Source organism: Benincasa hispida, chromosome 1, assembly GCF_027475165.1.
Source record: "Benincasa hispida cultivar pf3 chromosome 1, pf3_genome.v1.1, whole genome shotgun sequence".
Lineage (NCBI taxonomy): Eukaryota > Viridiplantae > Streptophyta > Magnoliopsida > Cucurbitales > Cucurbitaceae > Benincasa > Benincasa hispida.
Window position 1 is genome coordinate 13,176,979 of NC_143478.1, and position 24,166 is coordinate 13,201,144.

Genomic DNA, 24,166 nt, shown 5'->3' on the forward strand with positions numbered 1-24,166 from the left:
CTTGCTTAAGGATAATCAAGAGCTAAAGATGGGGTGTTTTATAGCACCAAAAATGTGCTATTGTTCTCTACTTAATTTGGGATTGTTAAGCTACTTAATATGTTTGAATCGATTGTTTTGTAGGACTCGAGTGTACAAGCGGTTGAATGAAGCGTTTGGGACAAAAAGGCATTAAGATGGTCAAGATACGAGCCAAATTGAACAAATGAAGAAAGAAGGCCAAGAAATTGAAGTTTTCTGCCCAGCAAGAGCGTCGTAACACTTGATTTGAGTGTTGCACAACGTTATAAGGCAGTAGCTACCTATTCTATGAAAGAACAGGGCAGTGTTGTGACGCTACATGTAGCGTTGCAATGCTAGAACTTGAAGCGGGTAATCAAAGAACAGGGTAGCGTTGCAATGCTACGACATGGAGCAGCGTGCAGAAGCAGGACAACGTTGTAACGGTGTCCCTAGCGTTGCGACGCTGGGACATATTCTATAAATAACCCATCAGTGTGAGCCTAGGTCAAACATATTAGAATACATGTCGCCACTCTATTTCTACTCGGTTTCTGCCTCTCTTTTGACCAGAATTCTGAATCTTTTTCTCCTTTGAGAATTGTATTGAATTAGAAGATGATATGTGACTAAAGCTTAAGAACTTTTCTTGGGTTTCGTAGTTTACTTTCATTCCAATTCGTTCTTGAGACTATGTTATGTAATTCTATGAGAAAATTCTGAATCTTATGAGAATTTATCTTGTGTTTATTATTCAATTGTCTTGTATGAGATAATCTTATAAATTAGCTATGATAGGATATATTAGTATGCAACGTAAGCAAACAGAATTAATAATCACTCTAATTACATTTAATTTGAGTTCTAAAAGCATTCTTAAATTGAAATTTAAGAAGAAGGTTTCTTAACAACATACCTTTGATGAATTCTCCCAATTCCAAGCTGCTCTTCCTATGATTCCTGCTCCAAATCAACACTGAACTACCAAGAGATTTTCTCTACTATTCTCAGCCTTGAATTTGAGTAGTGGCACTCCAAATTGGAGTGAATTTTGAAGAGATTTGGTGTGGATTTTTGAGGTAAGAAGAGCTTTTCCAAAAAATCAGATCTTTAGCTCTTCAACCAGATGTTTTAGCAAAATTTTAAGAACTTTTTAATCTTCTTCTACATGCAAGTGTGTAGATCCAACTGAAAGCCACCTCAAATTTCACTCAAAAGAGTCTTTTAGGAAACTGTTTCTTGAAAATCTTATTAATGTAACGAGTTGGTACAAACTTTCAGAATAGTAATTAGACGATGAACAAACTCTTTATTAAATAATAAGAGATAAACAGAGACTAGACGATCGCTTAACAACTCCAAACGATCATTTACAAAACTTTACACAATCACTGAGTAACAATAGACGATCACCCACACAACACTCTGCGATCGCTTACAAGGTACTACACGGTCACTTACAAAAACATTACACGATCGCTTACCAAATGCTATATGATCGCCTACCAAATGCTAGATAATCGCTGAGCTCCGCTACACGATCGCTTAGTAGAAGTAGACGATGTATGACACACTAAGATGAACTCTCCAAGATAGAGACTTCTGAACTCCCACTTTTGAGAGCCCTCCTTCCTTCCTCTTGATATTTAGACTTCTCCCCCCTCTCTTCCGGTTTCTTCCTTCTTTTTAAACCTTAACTTCTGCCAACAACATTGACAATAATCTTTAACCGATTCAACCGCTGACTTCCTCTTTTCTCTTTTATTCTTTCTTTTTTGATATTTCAACATAATTGGAGACCTATCAGAGTGCTAGGTGTGTGTATTAGAATAAAACCACCTCATGCTTTCACAAATTGTGGATAAATCCACTATTGAGGTTTTTTATTTTCAGTTCCTTCATCTTTAATTAATTCTAAAATTAATTAAAAACTAAATTTAATTATATCCAAAATTTTAAAATCCAATTTCTCAAATTTAATTGAAATTTGAAATTAATTTGATTTTTAATTAATTGAGCATATTTAATTAATTAAATAACAATTTAATATCAAAGTTCGTGCTTATATTCTCGCCAGCTTATTTGATGTTTTGGTAAAAAAACATGAAAATATGAGTACTACCAAAGAGATTATGGAATCTCTGAGAGGGATGTTTGGACAACCATCCTTCACCTTGAGGCATGATGCTATCAAATATGTTTACAATAGCCACATGGGAGAAGGGACCTCAGTTCGTGAACATGTCTTGGACATGATGGTACACTTTAATGTGGCCGAAGTAAATGACGTTGTGATGGACGAGAGAAGTAAAGTTGGTTTTATTCTAGAATCTCTTCCAAAGAGTTTTCTGCAATTCTGTACGAATGCATTGATGAAATTGAATACAACATGACTACTCTGTTGAATGAGCTGCAGGCTTTCTAGACAATGTTGAGAACTAAGGGTCTGGAATTAGAAGTAAATGTTGCTTCTACTGAGAAGAGAGGAACGTCTTCCAAGCCTGATGTTGCATCCTCTTCGCAGAGTAAGAGTATTCCAGCGAAGAAAGACAAAGGGAAAGGGAAAAAGAAGATTGCTAGTAAGAAAAGCAAGAAAATCGCTGCATAGAAGGGGAAATGTTTTCTTTACAATGAAGAAGGGCACTGGTAAAGAAATTTCCCTAAATATCTTGCTGAAAAGGAGTAGAGAAGGGTAAATAGGCTAACCAGTGCAAATGAGTTTTGTACAAGATCAAACCACGAAACTAGTCACTCTTACTTTATAACGTCGTTTACACTTTAAGACTGACTATTTCAAAGCAATGACCTAGGTAAGTTGACCTTAATCCTAAGCTAACTATGAACTCCTGTTTGTTTGGAATTATCCTTTGATCTACAAACAGTTAGAGTAAACCAAATGTCTCTGCTCAATAAGCCTCCCATTTTTTGGATAAGACCAGATGAATAGCTAGGGACATAGGGTGCAAGACAGAATTCACTCCTACCCCTCTAGGGTTAGTAGAGAGGTTGTTCCCTTCAAGTGCTAATTATGGGTCTTGAATAAGAGACCTCACCCTCTCATTGGCTCGCTTAGCTACCATGTCGGGTATAGGATACTGAATGGTAAACCACAGGTATGGAATGCCCTAGTTTATTGTATTTCTCTATGAAACTAAGAAACTCAGTCTTATATATCAGATACATAAGTTACCACTGGAGTTTTAGTCCAAGTGGGAGTTTGTTAAATATCAGGTATGGGATACTGAATGGTAAACCATGGGTATGGAATGCCCTAGTTTACTGTATTTCTCTATAAAATTCAAAACTCGGTCTTATAAATTGGATATATAAGAAACTTTTAGAGTTTTAGTCCAAGTGGGAGTTTGTTAGGTTTTATGTCCTAAAATTTGTGGTTTGTAAACAATATAACTTATTATGAGAATTCAATAAGTTGTTATTGAATATATTATTTTTCTAAAATCCAATAAACCGAAGTCCCTTGACTATTACATGAGTACTTAAACTTTACGTGGAGACATACAAGTGGATTAGATTCGAGTAAATAGTCAAAATGATCTATAATATATGAATAAGGTTGGGTGCCTTATTCTGGTAACACTATTGGATGCGGCCTACTCTGTAGTTGTTGCAAAGAGTTGTTAAGTGCTACAAATGAAATGATCCTAATTTGTTCATGTTGGGACATGAGAAGTGAGTGATGGAACACGAGACATACACATCGGAATAAGGATCTAATTACACTCTAATTTCTTTTAATCAAAAGGAATTGAGCATGCAAAATGAAGAAAAAGCAGTAAATTAACTTACTTTTGAAGCTCCCGAAAATTGCTTTTCCTCACTGAAACTTGACCCGAACTCTTTCGGACCACCACTAGAGTTGACCTACTATCCTCTGGACTTAGAACCGGGTTGTGGGACCCGATGGATGAAGAAAATCGAGAGAGAAAAAAGAGATGAAAAATAAGAATGAATTTGGGTTTGGGTTTTTAATTTTTCAACCCAATTATGAAAACCAATTTTTGCAAAAAATGGCAAAAGTCTTTTATCCAAATTGAAAAGCCCATTTTATAGAAAAAACCATGCAACAATTGCATGAATCAAATCCATAAAAACCCAACACCTAGAATCCACTATCTAAGTGGGCTTAATGTCTTTACTATAAGCCAACAACTAGCCCACTATTTTTGTTAGTGGAATTATCCAAAAAAAGTTTGGATTTTCCCACTAAATTTAGTCAAAGGGCAAAATACTCATTTTGTCACAGTCAAACTTTGACCAAAAAGTCAACATTTTGAACTTTTATAATTTTTTTCGTGTTGACTAATTTTGACCTCCTGAGCATGAATCTGCATTCATTTTCTCGAAATTCAAATCATATTTGAATAGTTTGACTTTTTAAAGTCATAAGTCAACTCTTTGACTTTTTACATCTTTGACTATTTCCATTATTTTCGAGCTTTCGAATATGAACGTATTCATATTCTTGATATTTAAATCAAATTTAAATATTAAAGCTGTATCTCTAAACTAAAAACCCGACCACTATATCACATATACTTGTCGATTTCTCTCTCTTCACCTAATTCGTACAATTCGAATTATTCTATCATACTATTCTAAGTTTATTCCATATGAACTAGTAGGGGAACCTAATGGACCTATAGATCATGGGCTCTAACGATCCGAGATGAGCTGGCTAAACTCTTTAGATGGAGCTGATTAACATTCGTTAACTAACGGGTCATTCCACTATAGTCTCGTAGTTGCACTTCTCTCACCATTATTCTCCCGAAGTTGGAAAGACAAGAATGAAAACGGACCTGAGAGACTCTATCAATTTCTAGAGTTTGCGAGTTTCGAATCCTATAATACAACCCTTCGATTGGTAAGGTCGCTCCAAGGCAGACATGTAAGCGCATTATAGAAATCTCACGGTGCGACCTAATAGAAGAGACCGTAGGATGCGTTGACACACTTACTTCTCCCATTTACTATGAACAACTTCCCCTATTCACCTTGGTATTGACTCATGCAAACACTCTCTGAATGAAGTCCACTCCCAGGGCAACCCAAAGCCAAGCATGAATCTCATAGTGTGAACTCTTAGGGATGCTAGAGGTAAAAGTACATTACTTCTCTCCAGCTGAAGTGTTCTAGACGGTTAAAGTATAAAATACTTAGCGATAAATTTTGGCTAACTAAACATATTCTAAGTTTAGGTGATTCATCTGAGTATAACTTTTATACTGGATTTTTAACCTACAATGTCTAGGTGATAAACAAATTTTATTACCTCACACCGCTTACGCATGCTCATAAAACCTGTTTAACCTGACTCAGACGTTGGCTCGATCTCCAGGTAGTAGGTGTTTTGTGAACCGTCAACTTAAAAACCTTTAACCTTAGTCATTTTATCTGAATTTTTGTCAAGATCTTGTCGGGTGAGTTTTCTTGTAACTTCGGTTTTACAAGATATCGATCTATTTTCTATGAAAATTGGGTTGCTCGAAGGTTAACCCTAAATGAGCATGCATTTTATCTTTGCTATAGATTTTAGAAGTCTAGGGTATTTTATAACAATTATAAAATAAATTATAACAATTATAACCCTAGAGCATTCATCTATAGCATGCTTTCTTCAAACAAAGATGCTTTAATATAACACTTATATTAAAACTAACCATGCATAGTATATATTTTAGAACACTTATAACATATAACACATGCATGTCACATGCTTTTCCTATGGTGGGGTTTTAAAACTATATGGCATACTATATGCACACATAATCAAACAACATTATACATCATATGTATAATAGGTAAACAACACTAAAGTGGACTGATTTTGGCATTAAAAACAAACAAATAACTAATTTATTACACAAATCAGCAACCAGCTGCCCGGAACCGGCTTCAAACACTTTGAACTATCTGAAATCGCTCAGAAACCACTCGAACCGGCCCAAAAACTCCAAAAACCAAGTTGAACCGGTCAAACCGACTCAACCAGGTCAAACAGACCAGTCCAGACCGTTTGGACCGGTTGGTCAACGCTAGCTGGCACAGTCAACGAAGTTCGAATGCAGGGCGGGTCGACGGAGCGCGCTGGTCGCGGGGTGCAAGCGAATGGTGCATGCAAGGCAGCTTCAAGAGAAGAACCGGGTCGAGTTGCGAAACGGGTCGGAGCACTTCGTCGAAAATTGGCACGCATGGGGCTTCTCCGAACCTAGTCGGATCTCGGGCTGCGAGTCGAGTCTGGGAGCTTGTCTTGGGTCTGGTGACCAAATTCGGGTCCATGATCAATTTTTCTCCAATTTGGCTGCTGTCCTCTCTCCCGGAATCAAGAAATTACAACCTAATTTCAACTCTAATGACTCCAACAAGTTTACAGACCCTTTTTCACACATTAATGCTCATAAACATGTGAGCAATTACAAATTTCCACAAGAAATTTAGAGAAAAATAATGCCAAAATCATAATAAGTGCACTTTAGTCCATATTTCATTCAACACTTGAATAGAAAGGAAAAAAACACCCACCAAAAGAAATTGAGCATAATTAAAGCATGCTTTGATACCACATGATGGAACATGGGACATATGCAAGGGAATAAGGATCTAACTACACTCTTGTTGCTTTTAATCGAAAGGAATTTAGCATGCAAAATGAAGGAAAACCTATAATTTAACTTACCTTCAAAGCTCCCGAAAACCACTTTTCCTCGCTGAATCTTGACTCGAACTCTTTCGAACCACCACTAGAGTTGACCTACTATCCTCTGGACTCAGAATCGGGTTGTGGGACTCGATGGATGAAGAAAATCGAGAGAGAGAAAAGAGATGGAAAATAAGAATGAATTTGGGTTTGGGTTTTAAATTTTTCAACCCAATTATGAAAACCAATTTTTGCAAAAAATGGCAAAAGTCTTTTATCCAAATTGAAAAGCCCATTTTATAGAAAAAAATCATGCAACAATAGCATGAACCAAATCCATAAAAACCCAACACCTAGAATCCACTATCTAAGTGGGCTTAATGTCTCCACTATAAGACAACACGTAACCCACTATTTTGTTAGCGGAATTATCCAACAAAAGTTTGGATTTTTCTACTAACTTTAGTCAAAGGGCAAAATAGTGATTTTGTCAAAGTCAAACTTTGACCAAAAAGTCAACATTTTGACTTTTTTTTATTTTTTCTGTGTTGACTAATTTTGACCTCTCGAGCATGAATCTGCATTCATTTTCTCGAAATTCAAATCATATTTGAATATAAGATCGATCAAAGTTTGACTTTTTAAAGTCAAAAGTCAACTCTTTGACTTTTTACATCTTTGATCATTTCCATTATTTTCGAGCTTCCGAATATGAATGTATTCATATTCTTGATATTTAAATCACATTTAAATATTAAAGTTGTATCTCTAAACTGAAAACTCGACCACTATATCACATATACTTATCGGTTTCTCTCTCTTCACCTAATTCGAACAATTCGAATTATTCTATGATACTGTTCTAAGTTTATTCCACATGAGCTAGTAGTAGAACCTAATGAACCTAGATCATGGGCTCTAATGAACCGAGATTAGCTACCTAAACTCTTTAGATAGAGCTAATCAACATTCGTTAACTAACGGGTCATTCCACTATAGTCTCGTAGTTGCACTCCCCTCACTATAGATATTTGTGTCCATTTGATATAACCATGATTAGTAAGCTAATCTTTCATAGGTTGTTCGTAATTTCAGTTGGGTCATAAAAACCATTTTACCCCCAAGACTACATTTTATTCCTTAAGTTCCACTGATCCTCTAATGAACAATTGGTTTAAGTCCAACCTATAAACCGAACCCCTCTCGGGCCAAGGTGAGGGTGGGGCCCCTTGTTCAAGACCTGGATTTAGTACTAAAGTGAACATTCTATCCACTATCTCTATAATGGGTAGGAGTGAATTCCGTCTTGCACCCTGTGTTCCCAGCTATCCACCTGATCTTACCCTTGAAATGGGAGGCTTATCCGGCCGGCGATGATTAGCTACTCTCACCTATGTAGATCTAATGATAATTCCGAGTGAACAGGGGTTCATAGTTAGCTTAGGATTAAGATTAGGTTACCTAGGTCATCAATTAATAAAATAGTCAGTTTTATACATAAAACAACATTTAAAACGTAAAAAGTGACTATTTCATGGTTCAGTGTTATGCAAACTCATTGCATAGGATGCCCCCACTCACATATCTCTATGTGAACGATTTAGGATCACATCGTTTGTACTAACTACAAAGTGGGCCACATCCATAGTGTCCCTAGAATAAGGCGCCCAACCTTATTCATATACTATAGACCATTTTGGCTATATATTTGAACTTAATCCATATTTATGTCACTGCATAAAGCTCAAACTATATTAAATAGCTTTAGGACCTTAGTTTATTGGATTCAAGATTAAAATTTCAATAATAACTTTATCGAAAAACACAATAGAATATGTTTATTAATTTACAAACTACGAGTTTTAGGACATAAAATCCAACAGTGAGGATGTCCTATGCAATAAGTTTTGTACAAGATCAAACCACGAAACTAGTCACTCTTACTTTATAACGCTGTTTACTGTTTAAGACTGACTATTTCAAAGCGATGACCTAGGTAACTTGACCTTAATATTGAGCTAAATATGAACTCCTGTTTGTTCGGGATTATCCTTTGATCTGTAAATGGTGAGAGTAGACCAAATATCTCTTCTCAATAAGACTCCCATTTTGGGGATAAGATCGGCTGAATAGTTGGGGACATAGGATGCAAGATGGAATTCACTTCTACCCAATTAGGGTTAGTAGAGAGCTTGTTCCCTTCAAGTACTGATTTTGGGTCTTGAATAAGAGGCCTTACCCTCTCTTGGCCCAAGAGGGATTCGATTTATTGATTGAATCACAAATCAATTGTTCATTAAGGGATAAGTGGAACTTAAGGAACAATAGGTAATTTTGGGGGTTAAATAGAGATTCGATCCGACCGTTATTACGAACAACTTGTGAAGAGTTAACTTACTAATCATGGTTATATTGAGTGGATATAATATATCTACGGTGACGGGAGTTCAACTCTGGACTTTAGTGGAATCACCCATTAGTTAACGAATGGGGGTTAGTTCGGTCTAATGAGTTTAGCCGGTTAATCTCGGATCGTTGCGCCCATGATCTGTAAGTCCACGAGATCTCCTCACTAGCTCGTAAATGGATTAGCTCTAGAGTAGCGTGATAAGTAAATTTGAAATGTTCAAATTAGAATTAAATGGAATTAGAGAAATAATATTTAAATATATGATTTAAATATTTAAAGATGGAATTGTGTAAAAGTTTATTTAATATTTGATATTAAATTATTTAAAATTATTTAAATTGTTTAAATAATTATTTATTAATTTTATGAAGAAAATTAATTTTATAAAATTAATAATATTTTTAATTTTATTAAATAAAATTTATTTATGAAATGAATTTTGATAAATTGAAAAAGAAAGAAAAATATAAAATGGAAAATTAGTTTTTTCCATTGTCTTCATCAAGTAGCTTACTAACAATCCACTTCTTCAAGCTTCATTAACTCCAAGCATGAGCTGCATCTCATGCAACAAATCTTTTTTTATGATTTTCTGCAATATATTGAAGAGATTGGAGTGATTTTGAAGTATTGCAACCGATAGAATTTCTCTGAAAAATTCGGATGAAGATGTTGTTCTTCTCCTTGGTTGTTGCTGTAGTAAGCTTGTCTCCAAATTCCCTTGATTCCAACTTATTTTGAGTCCCACTACTCAATCTAGAGCGCCAAGAGGATAGTAGAGAAAATCTTGGGATAGTTTACAACAAGATTCAGAGGAGATTTGCAGTTGGAATTCAAGCTTTGAGGAAGTTCTGCAAAGGTATATCTTAAAACCTATTTATTTATGCTATAGCATGCTATCATTTCTGCCAAAATTAATGAATTAGAGTGCTTATGGATTTTTGTCACTTTCGCTACATGATGGTACATTCCAACAGTAGTGTTACCAGAATAAGGCACCCAACCTTATTCGTATACTATAGATCATTTTGACTATTTTCTCGAACCTGATCCACTTTTATGTCTTCATATAAAGTTCAAGTATTCATATATAGCCATGTATCTTAGTTTATTGAATTTAAACTTTATAAATGCAATATATAGATTCAATAACAACTTTATTGAAGTAATGTCGAATAATATTTTTATTGATAATAGAATATGTTTACTCTACAAACTGTGAGTTTTAGGACATACAACCAACAAGTTGTTCATGTATAATTGATTGCTTTGATTGGCCTTAATTTGTAATCGTTAGGTAGTCGTCACCTAGAAGCAAGTGTTAAGTAAGTTTGTTAAGTTAAATAGGGATTCCATTTAATAAGCAGGATTCCATTTAATAAGCATTACTTTGTAACTTAGATAATTCTCGCTCAAATAATTGGTTAGACAATGGAAATCAATTGTTTGGCTTAGCTTTGCCTTAGGATATCTTAATGCTTGTTGATTGATTGATTAGTTGAGGATTGTTGCTTTTCCTTTAAGTAACTTGATTTTATGGACTACCGGTTAGGATTCTAAACAAATAGGCTAAGTTGTAATTTGAATTTCTCACACTTTTGAATAGTCTATGATAAAATTAAAAAGAAATGAAATAAATTAGAACTATCTAAGCTAAGTATTTTGTTCAATTAATATTTTTACACATTCTTTCCCATTGTGCAATTTGATTTTTCATGAAATTTTAATTCTCAATTTTCACAACCCCCTGGTTACTTCCTACGAGTTTCAATTTTTGAGGAATCCAATACGACTTTCTGTGGTTCAACCCCAGACTTTCCATTTGTACTATTTGTTAGTATAAGTAGTTGTTCGGTGCATATAAATATCATCTATGTAGCACGGGTTTAGGGGCGGCAGTAAATTTGGCGACCTACCACAACCTGGGATAGAAATGCTCATTTGGACGCATGTTATGGCAACTCTAGCAACTCTGGATAGGTCAAACGCCCAGGGGGAAGAAATGATTAGGTGTTGGACAACCATACTTTGATCTAAGCACAATCAAGGGGACACATAGGAGGATAAATAAAATCCAATTTAAACCTAAGGAAAGGAAGTTTAGAGCTTGAGGTAACCATGGAGGAGGAATCTAAAAGATGAACCCTAAGAGAAACAAGGAAAACACATGCCTTGAGGACATAACATACTTGGATGCCTAGGTGAGGGAGTTGAATGTTTTGGGAAGTAGTCTGGATAGTCTAAGTCTCAAAGGATTGGTATTGGACACAAAAATACCAAGTAGGTAGGCATTGAACTTCATCTTGGATGCGTGGTTGAAGAGTTGGAAGTTTTGGGACACATTCAAGGAGCCAGGTGTTAGAGTAGAGCTAAGTAGGGTTGATGTGTCTTCACCAAATGCAACCTTGGGAGTCTCAACAAGAGGTGGACAACTTAGAAACAAGCTTGGAGCATGCAAAGTGTGAAGAAGGCACCTCAAGCAAGCACCATGCATTGGACATGGTTGGAGTAAGACACATCAAGTAGCATGCAAGCAGAAGGTGGCTTGAGCTGGGCATTGGCTTCATCTGGAGAGGACACTTCAAATCCATGCAAGGTGGAGGTGTCAGGTGTCTAAGGCATTTGGGGTTGAGAAGGATGGGTTGCCAAGGTCTATAATGATAGATAAAACTAACATGCAGCAGATGAAATCAGAATCAATAAGCACTACAATCACACTTAATTTGATTTCATAAAGCATGCCAAAACGATTTTGTAGAAAAGAGGGTTTCATGCTAGAATACCTTTCATGAATAGCTGAAATTCTTCTTCTCCTCTTCAAATTTGATCTGTAAAACACCAATGGACCACCACAAGGATCTTCTCTACTATCTTCAGCTTGAGGTGAATTTTGGTGAATTCAACGAAGGGTTTTTGCTAGAGAATTTTTTCAGATTTTCCAAAAATTGTGTTTTCCATTCTTCAAATCTAAAAAATTAAGCATTTAATATGTTCAATACATGCAAGCACTAAGCATTAATGCAATTTGACACTTCAAATTGCATTAATGTCTTAGCTTAGGTGTTCTATTTAGTGGATTAATCCAACATTAATGTCTTAGCAAGTTGGATTAATCCACTATTCATTATTTTTAATAAAATCAATTATCAAACAAAAAATTAAATTTAATTTAATTTTCATAAAATCAATTTTAATCAAATTCAATTATGAATTTCAATTTTTGAAAAATAATTTATTTAAATAATTAATTAAACAAATTAAATCAATTAATTTAAATAATAATAATTAATATAAGAATCCTATTCATGTAATTGAATATTTAAACCAACATTTAAATATAACAATTTCTTCAATTTTCATTTAATTTCGACAAAAATTAAACGATTCAATTGTATCAAATTCAATTACTAGAAAACCCTAATTGAATTTGAACACTTCAAATTCAAAACCCTAATTTCGAATCTCAAATTCATTCAATTAAGTAATCCAAGATAATTTTACGAGCTAGTAGAGGGATCTTATGAACCTACAGATCATGAGCTCCAACAATTTGAGATTAATTGGCTAAACTAAACTCAATAGTTTGATTTAATGGTTATATATGATGTTAATGGTTATATATATATGTGTAATATATATATATATATAGGGATAAATATAGGATTGGTTTTGTAACTTATGGCTTGATCGAAAAATATGTTTCTATTACTTGATTGTATGTGGAATTGGATGCATGTATGTTATGGATGTGACAGGAAATGGAACATCACTCAGGGATAATTTTTAGCATACCTCGTGGGCGCCTTGCTGGGATTCTCAGTATAGCTGGCTAGGATTGTCAGCGTACCCAAGTATGACTAACTTGATATTGTCGGCATGTGCACATTCAGCGAGATAATTTGGGTGATTGGGAAGGATTTTTTGAATTTGTGGATGAATGTTATTTTATGGATATACATGTGATCATGCTAGGATATGCTCAGTTACCAGACTGATTACATGCATACTTTGTTGTGGTTCTATGATTGGATTCATTGCATATGTTTTCCCCAAAATGAATTTCAAAAACCTATTTTCATGTAAAACTTCCACTCACTGAGCTTTCCAACTCATGCTTTCAAAAGGTTATGATTTCTCCCCCTAGGTAGCAAAAGAGAGGAGTTCCAGGGTGCATTAGAGATCAAGGTCTACCACACTACAACCACACTTTCGGATTTAAGTTTGTTGTTATAAACTTCTGTAATTAAGAGTCTGGAGTTGTTGAGCTAAGTTTGGGAATTGTATAAATGTTATATTGATTTTAATAAGATAAGTTAAGCTAAACAACTGTTGTTTGTTTACTTGGCTCAAAATTTAGTGAGCGAAACAAGTTCAGATGGGTAGTAGGTATCACAAAAGGGTGATATCTGTTGTCCTCACGCCTCCTTTCGAGTTTGAGAGGTTAACTCGGGAGGGGGTGTGACATAAGACATGTCAAATGTTGAGGGGATATCAATTTTACATGAGATTTGATTAACATTTAATATACAATTGGTTGATTTAATCGGGGAATTTAATGGTATGACCATTGAGTGTTGAAAATTAAAACTTACTAATAATGAAACTTCAGTGTATATAGTTTATGATTTGATTTTTTACGAGTTACATTGTTTCATATTGGATTTAGAAAAATCCATATTTTATCCTAGATGGTGTTTATTAGACTGAGAGATAGTATGTTGCTAGTGAAGCAATAATGTTCCTATGTTCAGTGTCTCTTGAGATATATGAAATTTGTTTCAGATATAACTTAATCTATTCACTTTATGAAATAACATGATTCAAAAATTAGTTCGGAGACCATATGTAAGCATCTAGCGGACGGAATAACATTGAACGTAGGTACATCTCATTGGTGAATAGATGGTTCTTATTGACATAATTGTTTGTTTTATATAAAAGGATTCTCTAGACTAAAGTGTCAGAGGATTTTCTAGACTTCTAGGACTACGAGACATGTCTCTAGTTTTCTAGGGCAAGTGGGAGAGCATGTTGGATATAATGTATGCCCTAAGATACATGTCATACTGGCTCATATTTCTCCGGCTTTAGTGCAAATGGGAGATTGTTGTGGTTTTTGCCCTAAAGCCTTGTAGTTTTATGTTAGTTGAATCAGTGGTTGATTAATTTTATATTACTTGTGCAATAATCCATTAACCTAAGGTCCAAGGTTATCTGATGTAAATTAAACATGTATGTGGAGACATACAGGTGGATCATGTTTAAGTAATAACATAAATAGTATGTAGTTTATAGATAAAGTTGGGTGCCTTATCTTGAGGTAACATTACTGATAGGACCCTCTTTGTAGTTGTTACAATTGTTGTAAAGTACTACAAATGATATGATCTTGATCATTCTTGTGGAGACATGTGAGTAGGGGTATCTTATACAAAATATTTTGTATAAGGATCGGACCATCGAAATGTCAAGTCTCTTTTTATAACGTCGTTGTTAGAAGAGACTTACATTTCACCAAGATGACCATAGGTGACTTGACCTTAATCCTGAGTGAGTTGTGAACTTCTACCTATAAGGGTGATCCTTTGATTTGTATGGGTGAAAGTGGCCAGATTTATTGACTCAATAAACCTATCATTTTGGGGATTCGTCTGATTGCGGAGCAAGGAACACAACTACATAAGAAGGAATTCACTTCTTCCTATAGTTAGGGTAAGAAGATAAATTGCTTCCTTAAAGACTGATTCCGGAGCTTGAACAATGAGACGCCTCACTCTCCCCTAGCCTGAGAAGGGTTTGGTCATAGTTGGACTATGACTAATTGTTCACTAGAGAAACCGGTGGTACATAGGAAGTTAGATGTAACTATAGGGGTAAAATGGTAATTTGACCCAAGTATACTTACGAGTAATTTGTGAAGGGTCAACGTACTGTTGATTGGTTATATCCAATGGACACATAAATATATCTGTAGTGATGGAGTTGACATTTAACCAACAAAATAAATTTAGGATCTTAAACACTCTAATAACATTAATTTTAGCAAAGAAACATGCATGTGCATAATAACAACAATAGTAGGGTTTCAGTAAACAACATTTGAAGAATCCTTTTGATTGCTCCAAATCTCCCCAAATTTCTCCTTCAATCTTTATAGTAGATCACCACAAGAATTTCTCTACTATTCTAAGGCCTTAGATTGGATTGTGGGATCCAAATTGAGAGAGATTTTTGGGATGAACTTTGGAGAGTTGGAGAGAGTTTTGATGGAAAGAATTCAGGAAAAATTCAGATTGCATGACCTTGAATTCTGAGAAAAATCAAGTATTTATCTCAATTGACCATGCAATGTTGATTAAATATGGCAATGACACTCAAAATTCCACTCAATTAATGGATTACGTGTATAAATTAGTGGAAAAATCCAACTTTTTTTCACTAACTTCATTTATATTATTTTTAAATGAAATTTCAAATAAACAAAATTTATTTTGATTTGATTTATTCATAATCAAATTAATTTAATCAAATCAACCTATTTATATTTTTTTAATTTCATAAATTCAAATTTTAAATAAATAAATTATTAATTAATTAAACAATTTATTTAATTAATTAATTTAATATCAAATATTAAATTATTAAAACAGTTAATCCAAGACATGAATCCTTATTCATGTAATTTACATTTAAATCAAATTTAAATTATTCCAACTTTCCAAAGTCATTTAATTCGTTAATTAAATGCTAATTATATCGATAATAATCCAAACCCTAAATCGTATTTGAACATTTCAAATTCTCTCAACACGTTATTCTAAAGTTTGATGCTTTTACGAGCTAGTAGAGGGACCTAATGGACCTACAGATCACGAGCTCTAACAATTTTAGATTAATTGGTTAAACTCTTTAAATCGAATTAATCAATATTCATTAACTTCCATGACACTCCACTATAGCTCAGTTGCACATTTCTCCTTGTAGATATATTTTTGTCCACTTGATTTAACCATAATCATTAAGTCGATCCTTCACAAGTTGTTCGTATTTACAACTAGGTTAAAATTATCATTTTACCCCTGCAATACATCTTGCTCCTTAAATCTCCATTGATCCTCGAATGAAAAATTGGTTCAGGGTCCTACCAATAAACCGAGTCACTCTCAGCCATAGAGAGGTCAGGGTCCCTTTGTAGAAAACCAAGATGCAGTATTTAAAGGAACAACCTATCTGCTAACCCTAAAATGAGTAGGAGTGAATTATGTCTTGCAGAACTATATCTCTAGCTATCTATCCGGTCTTACCCTTAAAATGGGAGGCTTATTGAGCGGCGATGTTGAGCCACTCTTACCCATGCAAATCAAAGGATAATCCCGAATAAATAGGAATTTGTAGTTAGCTCAGGATTGAGATTGAGTTGCCTTAGGTCATCAAATTGAAATAGTCAATTTTAATAGTAAATGGTCGTTATAAAAAAAAGTGACACTTTCGTGCTCCGATCTTATGCAAACATCTTTTCCATAGGGTGCCTCCACTCGCATTTCTCCACATGAACGACTTTGGGATCATATCGTTTGTATCAATATACAAAATGAGCCGTATCAGTGTCCCTAGGATAAGGTACCCAACCCTATTCATATACTTATAGACTGTTTTGGCTATATACTAAAATTTGATCTAATTTTATGTCTCTACATAAAGTTAAATAATCATGTTATAGCCAATGGTTCATTAGTTTATTGGATTTATGAATCTATAAATGCAATTTATATATTCAATAACAACTTTACTGAAATATTCTCAATAGCATCTTTATTTTAAATAAAGTTTACAAATTGCGAGTTTTAGGACATATAACCCAACATATAATGCGAAGAGTTCAATTGTTGGTCTTTAGTACAGTGACCGATAGTTAATGAATTTTGATTAATTTAACTAAAAGATTATCAATTAATCTCGTATCATTGAAGTTTCAATCTATACACCCATAAGGCCCCTTTGTTAGCTCAATGAGAACTGATGAGAATCAAATTAATTTTAGTTTAATTTGAATTGTTCAAATTAATTAAAGAAAATTAATTGATAAGATATAGTTAAATAATGTATATTATACAATATATAATATAATGTCTGTTGATACATTATATAATTTGATGAGAGAAATAAATATTTGAATATGATTCAAATATTAATTATATGAATATGATTCATATGAAAACTATATGTTAAAATTTAATGTGAATATGATTCATATTAAATTTATATAGTTTTATGAGAAAATAAATATTTGAATATGATTCAAATATTAATTAGTGAATATTATTCATGAAGAATCTATATGTTAAAATTAATATGAAAATGATTCATATTAAATTTATATAGTTTGATGAGAGGGGTTGTTATTTGAATGTGATTCAAATATTAAATTATATTAATGTGATTTATATAAAAACTATAAGTTATATTACATGTGATATAATGTAAAGTATAGGTTATATGTTATGTGTGATATAATATATAATTTAATATTTACATATATTAAGTTGCTTAATATATATATTTGTTATATATATTATTATTACTATTCAAAATCAAATTATTTGAATTCGATGTTTTAAATTAAAGGGGAGGGAGTTATAACTCCCTTAACCTCTCAACTCCTAATTTCACGTAATGAAAGGAGAGAGAGAAAACAGTTCTTTCATCTTCATCTCCTTCCTCTTGATTTTCTTTAGAAGAAGGGGAACTACCTCAGATCTCTAATGAATCTCTCATACTCATCCCTACGCCAAAATTGAGTGCAAGCTTATACCTCTCCACGATTCTTGTCCCTGAGAATAATGGGGAAGACCCTGTGGTGGTGTTTGTGAGATCGAGAGAAGACGATGTGAATTGGAGAGAAACATGAAGAATTGGTCTTCAAGGGTATGCGATTCCCTTTATATATTTCTTCTTTGTTTGATTAACATAGTAGATAGTATGCTTAAGTTCATATGTTTATAATTTTCGTCTCTCTGTATTTTTCTGTTTTGTAAAACAAAATTTAGAGACTAATGCATTCAATTGCTTCTGTTGCAGAGAATTTCAATCCCATCAATTGGTATTAAAGACATTTCAAATCTCTAAACTTTATTTTTGGAACTTCAATTCAAAGTTTTGGTGGGTGCATGATGCAGTTTGAATGCATGGGTTTTTGCATATTGGATGGTTTCGAAATTGGCTTAGAATTTACTGCTTTAAAGGTATTTAAAGTTGTAATTGCCCGATGTTTTGGGCATTTAAATTTATGTAATCGAGTTTGTAATGATCTATGTCGTTTCTGATGGAGTTCCAACATTGATTCGGTGAAATTTTGGAGCAAGAATCGAGCAAATCGGATGAATGGGAAAAGTAGAGCAGGCTTTCTGCCTTACATTGTTGCAACGTTCCAGCCGTAGTGTTGCAATGCTGCATGGAGTAGTGCAACATTGTATGCAACTAAATGTTGAATAAAATACCTCTTCTTTTATTAGGTAAATAAATTATTTGTACAATACAATTGCAAACTACAAGACCATGAGATTTTGGGCATCAACATAAAAAATCTTCTACTTGTCCTAAAGTTAGTGTGGTGTATATCATAAAGGTCAAACTACTACAACAATACACAAAAAACAAGAAACTAGGACATATAATGCTGGATAAGGGTCGTCTCGTAGACCCAGATTCTCCAAGTGACCCTCAAACACCTTAGCTGTGAGGACCTTTGTAAACGAATCAACAACGTTGTGCTCTGAAGCGATCTTCATGACGATCACGTCCCCTCGATGCGTAATCTATCGAATCAGATGATACTTGCACACAATATGCTTTCCATGCTTGTAGCTCATGGCCTCTTTAGAATTGGCCACAACACCGTTATTATCACAATAAAGGGCGATGGACTTTGACATGTTTGGAACAACTTCCAGATCAATCAATAATTTCCTAAGCAATACAACCTCCTTGGCAACTTCACAAGCTGCTACATATTCAGCTTCCATAGTGGAAACCATGATGCACGCTTGTTTGGTGCTCCTCTAGACTACAGCTCCTCCATTAAGGGTGAACACCAATCCTGAAATGAATTTCCTAAAATCCCTATCAGTCTAAAAATAAGAGTTAGTGTATCCTATAAGGATCATATCCTTAGACCCATACAAAGCATATAGTCCTTTGTTCTCCTAAGATAATTGAGGATGGTTTTAACGACTGTCCAGTGATCTAATCCTGAATTAGACTGATATCTACTGACTGTGCCCACTACACAACAAATGTCAGGTCTAGTACATAACTTTGCATACATCAAGCTTCCAACAATCGATGCACATCTCAACTTCCTGAGGTGTCTTAGAACATTGTTTCTTTGATAAGAAAACTCTATGCCTGAAAGGTAGCAAGCCTCTCTTAGAGTTTTGCATCAAATACTTGGGCATACGACACCTGAAACAAGGCTAGCATTTGGTTCTTATGATCTCTTAAGATTTGACTTACCAGAATAAACTGTGTGTCTCCCAAATCTTTAATTTGGAATTAAGCCACCAACCACTGTTTTATATCCGTAAGTAAACCTATATCATGCCCAATGAGTAGGATATCATCTACATATAACACTAAGAAAACTACTGAACTGTTGATAATTTTCTTGTAGATACAAGACTCATCAACATTCTGATAAAAACTATAAGATTTGATCATAGTATCCTTATATTCCAAGATCGAGAGGCTTGCTTCAATCCTTAAATAGACCGTTTAAGGTTGCAGCCCTTTTTCTCTTGGCATTGGGTTATGAATCCCTCTAGCTGTTACATATAGATGGCCTCCTCAATATTTCTATTAAAAAAGACAGTATTGACATCCATTTGCCAAATTTGTCACACCCCGCCCCAGACCACCCTCTTAGCTTAAGAAAGGGCGTGACTATAGCAGTTATCAACCCTTTTGCTGATACTTACTGCCTAATAACTCTTGTGGAGTAACTCTGATACCAAAATATAACTCATATACAGTGGAATGTCTATAGGCCAAAAATTTATTAATTCAGAAATATAACATGTTTAGAGTCATTACAACACTAGATTCATAAGTCCCAAAACCCAAAAATCCTAGTCCTTATATGAACAATAGTAACATGTGTACAATATAACAGTAACCACCTAATAGATGGGTTACAATATCTTTATCCTTTAGTGGCAGAGCAGATGCATAGCTATCTTCTGACCGCTACCTGGGGGGGGAGGAGAAAGGAAAAAATTTGAAAACGGGGTGAGCTTGCTAGCCTAGTGAGTGACTTAAGAAAGATAATTGATTCTCATGCAAAATTTCAATAAAGAGTTTAACTGAAATATAAACTTTCTACAGTACTTTGTATCGCAGTATAAACATTTTCCAAGCATAAAGCATATAAAGCTATTTTAATCATAAAATAGTAAAACTGTTTCTCAGTTGAGAATAACCCCACTGTGGGTAAAAACAATCCCAACATCAACTGCTAGTCAAGAGAGATCCCTTTTGCTCAATCTTCGACTCTAACTACCTACATGCACGTGGCCATACCAAGTACTTCTGCTCAGATACCTTCTCAAATATCCTTCAGTATCGAGCTACTAGGATACCTTTTCAAACGTCCTTCAGTATCCGAATTGTTTGGTACCTTCTTAAACGTTCGTCAGTACCAATAGATACCTTCTCAAATTTCATTCAGTATCTAGTTGGGCGGATACCTTCTTAAATTTCCTTCAGTATCACGTTTTAAGTAAAACTAGTCATAAATGACTTTCTTTAAAGCATGTAAAGTATAACACATATAAAAACATGGCTTTAAAGATACTAATGCATGCTGGGTATATTTAACACATATAAATAGCTTTTCAACAAACTTCCCACACATGCATGCGTTTAAAATATAATTCATGGTTTGCTTGGAAATCACTTTGTAAAACTACCTGGCATGAGAATAATCTTCTTTAAAATATGCTTTCTATAAAACATTGTAATTCAAACATTTTAGTCAAAATGTTTGAGTCACTCACCTCGATTGCTTAGGAACTTTTCACTCTAGTAGTTCCTTTTCTACCTCGGGCTCTCTTTTTCACCCCTAGAATCCATATTCAACTTCCAGCTTAGATTACTCATAGTTCTAAACCTTATTTTGAGATAATTATTTCTACAAACATATTATAAAATGTCTCAGGAAGTTTAACCTAAAATATGAGCTTCGAACTCCTCGTGGTTTGGCCGGAATCTCAAAATCTATAAGACTGGCTCAAGCTTATCCAATAGCCTGACCCTTCTGTCTTCTTCTCAGTGTCCAGCCCGATCCCTTTGAGCTTTGGAATCACTCTAAACGCATAAGTAAATTGGGAGAACTCCTCATCCCAAGTTTATGCTGCTTTCCAGGCTTCACTGTCCAATGCGTCCTCTTTGAAATTCTATGATCAACGCATGGATTTTGGCCTCAACACAAGGTTTGCCCAACTCTCTCACTCTTTTTATTGTATTTTTGAATTGTGGTCTGAAAATGAAGTCTTTTGGTCCTATTTATAGACGTCCAAACCTTCTCTAAAGTCGACACCACCTACTTGGTTGCATGTCCAAGAGTTTCCTCCTCACACTAACAACGCAATTCTTTGATTAATGAAATCAAAGTGTCCTTCTCCTATGTAGCCAACGCATGAGCTTCCAATGTGATGCAACCACCTCAATTCTTAAGGCTTAAGGCTTCCTCCCAATAAGACACATGGTTTGATGATGTTTTTTAGGTGATCTCATCCTTTATATGTGTCCAACTCTTGGATGTTCAACGCATGGTCCATAATCAAAGCATAGCCTATAATTAATGCATAGCAAGCCAACTTAGCCATCGCAAGAGCCAGCCATCACCAACGCATAGGATGGCCGCTCATCCTCGACACATGGCTTACTAGGTACCACCGTAAGGCTTGCTCGACATGGGTGCATGGTGCTTGGCATAGGCGCTGGTGACTGACGCATGGGCGTGCTTTGTGCATTGATGCTCGGCAGGGTGCTTCGACGCATGGGCATGGCCGTTCGACAGGGCGCTCACTGCATAGGCATGGTCGCTCGGTCAGGGCGCTCGCTGTATAGGCATGGCCACTCGACGCATGGTAGGGGCGCTCGGCTGGCTGCTCGACGCATTGGGCAGGGGCGCTTGGCTGGCTGCTCAACGCATTGACTGCCTTCCAACGTATTCCTTGCCTACCCTTGTGCCTTCCAACGTATTCCTTGCCTACCCTTGTGCCTTCCAACGCGTCACCTCCATCTTTCCTCCTTCAGCCACATGCCATCACCAATAACCCTTCCAACGCATTAACACAAAATTTTTATACTTAGCCAAATTTCCAAATTTTCCCCAAAAGTCAAACTTCCAAATTTCCTCTTTTTTTCTAATTTTTCACCCTTTTATCTACCATTACATACTAGTTTCCACATAAACCTACTCATCACATTGATCTCAATAGGGAACATACTCAAGTAGAGAAATTAGGATTCGGGGTTAACAAAATCTCATAGTCATAATATGCAGTAATGGATAGGAGTATTCAGATAGACTACATGGCAACAAGTGAGAAAGTTTACTCATAGTCAACTCCCTCAACTTAGGTATAACTCTTTGCTACTAGTATAGCCTTAAAGGTTTGCACCTTATCATCTACACCCTTTTTCTTCTTGTAGGTCGAATTGCAACCTATAGGTTTTACCCCATCAGGATGGTCTACAAGTCCCAGACTGAATTGAAGTAAATAGAATCCATTTTGAGATCCATAACTTTGATCCATTCATCTTTATCCACATCCTCCATTACCTGTTTATAAGATTATGGATCCTCAACGTCGCCATCAGATATGATGGTCAGGGTTTCTATTAAACCCATATAATGAATAAACGGGTTCACAACCATCCCATTACGTCGAGGTTGGTAGGATTTGTGTCCTAAATCTCTTGTATTCTCGTAGTTTGTAAACATTGTATAAATAAATTGTTATTAATAAAATAATTGTTACAAGTATGTAGGTTATTTTATGTAATTTAACCAAGTATGTACAGATATACAGGTGGATCTTGTTTAATAATAACCTAAATGGTCTGTAGTAGATGGATAAAGTTGGGTACCTTATCCTGGTGACACTATGGATACGACTTGCTTTATAGATGTTACAAGTGTTGTAAAGTTCTACAAATGATATGATCATGATCATTCATGTGGAGACATGTAAGCAAAGGTATCCTATCAAAGAATTTGTATAAGATTATAGCACGAAATGGTTAGTCTCATTATATAACACCGTTCATAATAAAGACTTACATTTCACCAAGATGACAATAGGTGACATGACTTGAATCCTTAGTGTGTTGTGATCTCCTGCTCATGAAGGCGGTCATTTGATTTGTATGGTGAAAGTGGCTAGATCGCCAACTCAATAAGCCTACTATTTTGGGAATTCGTCTGATTGGGAAGTTGGGAACACAACTACACAAGACGGAATTCACTCATGCCCTGATATTGGGGCAAGTAGATAAATTGCTCTCTTAAGGATTGACTCCGGGTCTTGAATAATGTGGCCATACCCTCTCCTTGACCGAGAAGGGCTTGGTCATAGTTGGACTATGACTTATTATTCATTAGAGGAATCGGTGCTACTTTAGGAGTTAGATGTAACTATAGGGGAAAATGGTAATTTTGGTCTAATTGCACTTACGAGCAATTTGTGAAAGGTCATCACACTGTTGATTGGTTATATCTAATGGATACGAAAATACATTGATAGTACAAATAGTGCAACTGTCAATTTTAGTGGAGTGACCAATAGTTAATGGTAGTTGGGAATTTAGTTAAAGAGTTTACCTAATTATCTAAGCACCATTGGAGTTTCAATTTATAGGTTCATAAGGTCCCCTCTGTAACTCAACAGGGATTTAATTGAGAATTAATTTTTGGTTAATTTGAAGTGTTCAAATTAATTGAGGTAATTGATTATATATGATATAATTAATTAAATTAATTATATGTGATATAATTAATATAATGTATTAGATACATTATAATATAAAGTATTTCG